Here is a 7283-nt window from a genome sequence, read left to right on the forward strand (position 1 = left end):
CGTACTTTGATAGAGGATGCTAGCATTGGAGGCTCATGTAGTGGGTGCCTAGGAGGGAAGTACTTCTTTATGCAACTGCCATTAAAGAAGCCTATGCCCTCACCTTCTAGGGTTTCGAGTTCTACGTTACTAGTTCAGCTAATGGTTCGAACTCTGAAAGGACCTAGCCCCTGAAACTTCATTTTCTGTTTATGTCCCTTGATTGAGTACAATAGTACTAAGTCACTCTATTCAAAGTCTCGCTGCTTGACATGCTTGTCAAACTAGCTTTTGCATCTTGCCTTCTTGCATATTAGTGCATGGGTAGCTAGATATACTTGGTTAAGGCCCCATAAGATTTCCTAATCTAGTCATCACCCTTCAACATGGTGGAGATGGCATCTAGGTCAACCGATGTAGTCTTCCAGGTGTCCATCTCTACTCTTACAGCCTTCGTTCAATTGCCAATCTTCTATGACTCTTATGTTGCACATCTAGGGTCGGGCCTAGCAAGATGTCATAGTCTACTCTCTTCATGACTATAAAGTCAACAGAGAATTGGACTCCTAAGATCTTCACTGGCCAATCTTTTAACACACCAAATGGTTTCACCTTCATTCGTTGGCCAACGTGATGTTAAACTTAGTAGTCTCGACCAGCGGGTTACCCCAAGTTTGGAGTACTGTATGGCTTAGCACACTAACTCCGGCTCCCATTTCTACGATTCCCTTTCTTGTGACATCTCCAAGAGCAGGATTGCATGCATCTCTGTGCCCTCCCAAAAGGCATTCACGTGCAAAGACTTAGGCAATGGAGTGCAGCGTCAAGCTAGGTATTTGCATTTCCGCATCATGCTCATGCAAGTTTGCGATAGCTTACTCATTTGATTCTTCGATCCACTGTTTTAGTTCTTGCCATAGCATTGGATGCTGCCTAAGCAAGTATCTTAAGCTTAGAGTCAAGGGGTGGTCACCAATGCATTAAGGAGGTTGCTAGCTGCTTGCCTCTCTCCTAACCCCGCAATTCCTAGCCAATGGCCTTGACTAATTCACTGGCCTATAGCATGGCAATGCTTATGATACAGTTGCATCCCTCTATTTTAGTTGTGGGGGTGGGACTAGCATACTTATGCTTAAGAGATCATCGATCTCGTCTTCTACTATGGGCTCAGCGTCTTTGAGGTACTCTTGGGCTTATTTCACCCACTCCTTCACCTTCTTGATGGCTTCGAGCTAGCGCTTCAGGTTGGGGTACTCCCCGACCCTAGCACTTCTCATCGCCTTCGGATCTGACATTTCTACCTTTGCGTCAGTGACCTTCTACAACAGGTAGTGTCGTGGCACTTTCAGTTTTGAGCATGACCTTAGCGTCTGGTCTTTTCTTACTCCATCTCTGACTCTTCTTTCCGATTGAGGCTGCATCGAGATTGCTAGGCCCTGGCAACAATATGCTGGCATGCATTGTCTGCACATGGGTCATGACATGCAATGGGATATGCATGGTCTCCCCATTGAGCATCTCGACACCGAACAACCCCAATAGAACCACTGGCTTGTTTGTCAAACTAGAGGATGGCTTCTGTCTAGGGCAATTGACAAAGAGATTAATGATTCCACACTCAATGCATCTTAGGTTAGCCTTATCTTTATTTGCTTGCTCCCTCTCGAGGTAGCGCGAAGAAACGTGTCCTAGGTGACTGCAAGTCCAACACACGATTGACTGTTGTGTCTGCCCCCCTAGGCCTCTGCCTCTCCCTCTACCTAACACCATCACCGGTACTGGTCGTTAGTCCATAAGGAATGTGTTGCCTTTGTCATCGTACAATACATAAGGCTCATCGCTATTCGGCTCCTCCACGTAGTCGACTGGAGTATCACTCAGTGGATGGGTTACGTAGGGTCCATGTGGTCTAGGGATACCTGTAGGATTTATCTCCATCCTAGGGATGGTCGGCTTAGCATCATTAGGTGCCGGGAGGGCCAATGGGGCTCCCCTTCCAAAGAAGTTTGTTGGCCTATTCGCAAGGTAGGGTTGATCAAAAGGCTGTGAATATGGAAGTCTTTGGGGTAGTCGAAAATGTATGGCATCATTGTCGAACCTACCACAATTAGCACAAGGTCATGACCTAAGGTCCTGACACTTGAATGGCAGGTGGTTTTTGCCACAATGCATGCGTTGGATGTATGGGCGCATTGGTCATCTCATCATCTCCTACAGTTTGGCTATTTTTATCTTCATCTTTGCTAGCTCTTGTCCTGGATCAATGCCCTTCCCTTTATCCTGAGCGCTTGGGCCTGATCTCTCACTTGGCATTGAAGCCCTCTCAAAATTCTTGGTGCTGGACTCTTCTCGATTCAAGCTCTTGGAGCTTCTTTCCTAGACCTGGTTGTCCACTCTAATAGCTTCTTCAAAGACCCTTGCAAGTGCATCTTGCTAGAAGCTCGAGTTGCCGGCCAAGGCTTTGTAGAGCTCTTCACTTCATATTCCGTTAATGAATACCATGGACACCACTCTTTCGATTGGTCTCTCGCCCATAGGAATTCTCTTGAAGAGGTTCCTCACACGGGTCATGTAATCTCGGATGTCCTCTTTCTCTCTCTACTTGACATTCATAAGTCTCACTAGCAGGGTATCAAAGTATCTGGGTTTGGAAAAAATCTTAATGAAGATATTTTTCAAGCCATTGAAATTGGCTCACTCCGCAGCATCCAAACTCATGTACCAGGTCAATCCTTGTCATCTAAGCACAGACCAAAAGCTTGTGAGCATTGAGTGGGGTCAGTGAGGCCGTTGGCCTCGCAAACCTGCTCGAACAACTCCAAAAAACTGTAAGGGTCATCGTTCGCTTGGTATTTGTCTATTTGTTCAACTATTTTTCCACCACCATGGGAATTTTCAATTGGCTCTTAGAGCCTTGCTTGACTCCTAACCCTGCCAGTAGCGATGTTGCTAATACTGTAGCACTCTGCTCCGCTGCCATGTTATCTAGTAGATGCTTTATCAGAAGCTTGCTTAGTGTAAGGTCTTCATCTAGCACTCTCCCACTCTCTGTCCAATTTCTGCCTACTAGGGCTAGTGCTCTCTAGATCTCTCACATTTCCATGCTCTAGCGTAAGCTCCTAGTTTGCTAATCTTGGTTGTACGTGACTATGCCTTGCAAAGCCTTGCATGCTAGCTTCCTCTCCTCCTCAGGATCCGCTATGATGTCCTCCATAGGTCTGCCGCGGTGTTTCAAATGGGTTTGAGTGTCATATTTGCTCACCATTTGTTGGATCACCTCAAGAAAGTCTCTTAGGTCAAGTAGTCGAGTCATAGGTGTATCGAGATTTTGAGATAATAAGAGCCTCCATTAAATGTCCATTGTTGAGCTCTCATAGAGCCTAACATTTTGGTTCCATTTTCAAGAAAGGTGGCATGTTCTTACCATGTGACAAAATAGGAGGCATTGTGTGCTCTACAGGGATGGAATGCTAAGAAACTAATCTCTCACTCTTAATCCTTGCTCACTTCAAAACATGAGAGTTTAGTAGCATAGATTAGAGTAGATCAAGAATCATTGAGTATTTAAGAAAAGAAATTTTTCTTGAGATATTTAATAGAGCTTAGAGGTGGATATGATGATTGTTTAAGTCCACAATTTTTTAACAAAGAGTGAGTTTGCTTGCTCACAATTTATTGCCCATGACTGTAACCTAAACATGTGCCAACAAATGAAACTATCAACCCATATGGGGGAACTACATACTCCTTACTAGGAACTTGAAGGATTCTAATGTCAATAGAAACTAAAATCATACCAATAATATTTCATGTACTCTCTGTTGGGGTAAAAGGCCCTTGGGCTTGCGCGTGTATAGTGACCACCCATATTCTTTATTCATATATATGAGATAGTGCAATAAGGCTGTCATATCATTCTCGATAGCACCTACATTGTGTGTGCTCTTCTCTCCCGCATATTCCTATTCTCCTTCTCCACTGCCATTGCATCCCCTTCAACTGGTATCAGAGCTTTGGATCCGAGCTTGATCGTGGAGCTTGGCCCGGCATTACTTTAGCCCTGATTGAAGACCTAGAGCTTGGAGCTTCAATGCCAGCCATGGCTTCTTCCCCACGAGGTAAGATTTCATCTCCTGCCTCTCCTCGGCCCTCATAGGCTCTTTGTAGGTGTTCCTTGGTTTCATTGGGCACCTTGTATGCCCCCATTTGCCCCCTTATGCTCGGCATAACCAACAGGCCCGACAGTAGCAACTCACGGTTTTTTGCTCCTATTTCAAAATTTGGCTAAAAAATCCTATTTTTTCTCATATCTCGAGCATTTGGAACCCGATTTAGGCAAGGTAAGAGTCTAACTTGGGTTTTTGGCATGCTTCGGATGCAATGGTGATGTCAAATTTACCAAATTATGATCACAAAATTTTTTGTAACAGATATGAGTTGATTTACAACAAGAAAATGTTATGCTCTTAGCTTATGTGATGCTCCCGAGGCTTGGTATTTGATGCCCAAATGCTTTGGGGATGTTTGCCCAATGTTTTAAGATGCTTTGTGTCTTGGTTTGAGCTCTCATAGCTCAATTTATGCAAGGATTTCTTGCTGTACGTTGTTTTGGCAGCAAGGTTTTATCAAGGACGGCTTATGCATAATGCTCTTTGTTGACATTTGAGTGTCCTGTTGGATGTATGGATGCTTGGTCATCATGGTTTATGCCCAGATATGCTATTTGAGAGCTATTGAGACTTGATTTGGATGTGAACACTTCATTGTTGGTTGGGATTTATGCTACCTTGGTTGACAGATTATTTTACCTCGAGTTTGGTTATGCCTATTGGTCATGGGGTGCTCCTTGCGATATGTACTGAAGTATTTGGATGATGCCACATGGTTCTTTTTGCTCCCAGAATGCTTTTTAGCAAGAAGTAGAGCTCAACTATATGGTTCATTGTCAATTTTTTATTTGCAATTGGCATTCCACTTATGACTACTTATGCTTAGGCTACCCATGTGGATTTATGTCTTGGTGGATGCTTCTGGGTTCGGCTTTGCAGTATGGCAGATGTTTGGGCTTGACAAGACTTGCATTTGAGGACTTTTGTGGAGCAATTGGACATTTATTTGGCTTTTTCCGTTACGACCTTGGATGCTACTTGGCTTTATGCTCCGATGTTATGGATCCCTGGATGTTTGGTTGATGAAGACATGTATTGAGCAGAGTTGCTTCATTGTCTTGGTAGAGTTTTATTGAGCTTTGTATGCTCATTGGTGCTTGGATTTATTGCAGGTTATTTTGGTTGATTAGTGGACTTTACAGTTCTTGGGCTACAATTATGGCTTTCTTGCTCCTCTGTTGTCCAGCTTTTATGCTAGTTGGGTTAGTGTTGCCCGTCCATGTTAGAGAGCAGATGCTATGTATGCTTACCCATCTATGCACATGGTCTACTGTTGTATACCTTACAAAGCCACTTATTTGGATGTTGTTGTACAGATGTTTGGGCTTCTCCTGGAGCTTGATTCTTGTAGGATGCTTTACCACTTGTCGGTCTTTACTTGACTTGGATGTTCTTAGGTGGCATGATGTATTGCAGAGCTATACGTATGCGTATGGTTATGGGCTGATTTCATGACTGAATACTGTATGCTCTTATGATAGATATCTTATGCTTGACCGTATTGTGGTTGGTTATGTCATGCAATTGGTTATGCCTCTTCTTCATGTGGGAGCTTTTGCATCCTTGGTTGATGCCTTTATGTCCTCCCATCCATTGAGGTTTCATGAGCCCTTGCAGCATGCTTCTACCACTAATGTACTTGCAGATGATTGTCTTCATGAGCAGGCTCCCTTTGTTGGGACAGCCCTCGACTCCTTGAGCTCCGTGGATGCTATGGATAGCCCTATTCATGATGACTTGGATTCCTTGTCATCTTCTACAAGTTCTTCAGTTGCAGATGTTGTATGCTTCCATTGTGGAAATCTTGGGCATGTTAAAAGAAAATGTTTTAGATGGATTAGAGAGCAATAGAGACAGAGACAGACTCGACATGAGCAAAGAGTCAGAGATATAGGAGATGTAGAGGGTGTTACCACTGTTACTAGTGGTGAGGTACATGTTGTTACCCATGAGGATGCAATTGAGCATGTACTCCTGTCATCTTGTTTCCCTACAGCTTACTTGCTCAGTGATCAGGCCTATGCATTTGATTGGCTTTTGGACTCTATGGCATCTTGTCATGTTACTCCACATAGAGCATGTCTCTCTACTTACAGGGAGTTTGATGGATGCATTTCTTTGGGCCTTGAGCAGACTTATGCTATTCTTGGTATAGGGGACATACACCTAGCTTTACCTAATGGGACTTCTCTTATGCTTAGGGATGTTTTACATGTTCCCATGCTCAGTAAGAACTTGATTTTTGTCAGTTAGTTGCATGATGTAGGTTACTCTATTTCTCTTCAGGATAGGTCATCGAAGATCTATCGTGGTTGCTTAGTTTTGGCCAGAGGTTCTAGAGTTGGTTCTCATTACCTAGTGCATGTCTCTCATGTGGGAGATTCTATGGTTGAAATTATCCGGATACCACATGCATTGTTATGGCATTATCACTTAGGCCATATGCACCACAGAGAGATGGAGATCTTGTCTCATTCAGACTCATTGTTGCCTCCTATGTCACTTACAGATCTTGATGCTTGCCCTGAATGTACTCTTGGTCTGCAGAGCCCCCTTATGCTCCTCTAGATCTTGTCCATTGTGCAGTATATGGACCTATGCCTTCCTAGTCACTTGGTGAAGCGCCGTACTTTGTGACCTTTGTTGATCATGCTACCCACCGTGTTTGGGCTTTTCCCTTGGTGCAGATTGAGGATGCTGTAGTTATGCTTGACAAGTTTATGGATTCTGCTCGTAAGCCGGCCTAGGGGCTTGCAGATGGATTATGAGAGTCATGCTCTCTCTCCCAACTTTCAGATGTCTTGATAGTAATATGGCATTGATTTCTTGTGCCCACGGTATTATGGGATTTCTCATGGCATGTGCTTGACCTTACAGGCAAAGGTTGCTTCTATGCTTACCACACCTGGGTTATCTTATGGCTTTTGGGTTGAGGCCCTTATGATGGCAGTCTACTTGCTTATCTACTTGCTTAATAGGACGCTGTGTCTGAATTTGGATGGTATTAAACCACACGAGGCATGGTGTGGCATGAGACCCTCCTATGATTACTTGAGGATGTTTGGCTGCCATGCATTTGTATGTATGCCAGATATGCCTATGTCACGCAAATGTATCCTCCTTGGTTATGGAGAT

Source organism: Lygodium microphyllum, chromosome 18, assembly GCF_053477565.2.
Source record: "Lygodium microphyllum isolate KBCC chromosome 18, Lygodium_microphyllum_v1.1.10, whole genome shotgun sequence".
NCBI classification, from domain to species: Eukaryota; Viridiplantae; Streptophyta; class Polypodiopsida; order Schizaeales; family Lygodiaceae; genus Lygodium; species Lygodium microphyllum.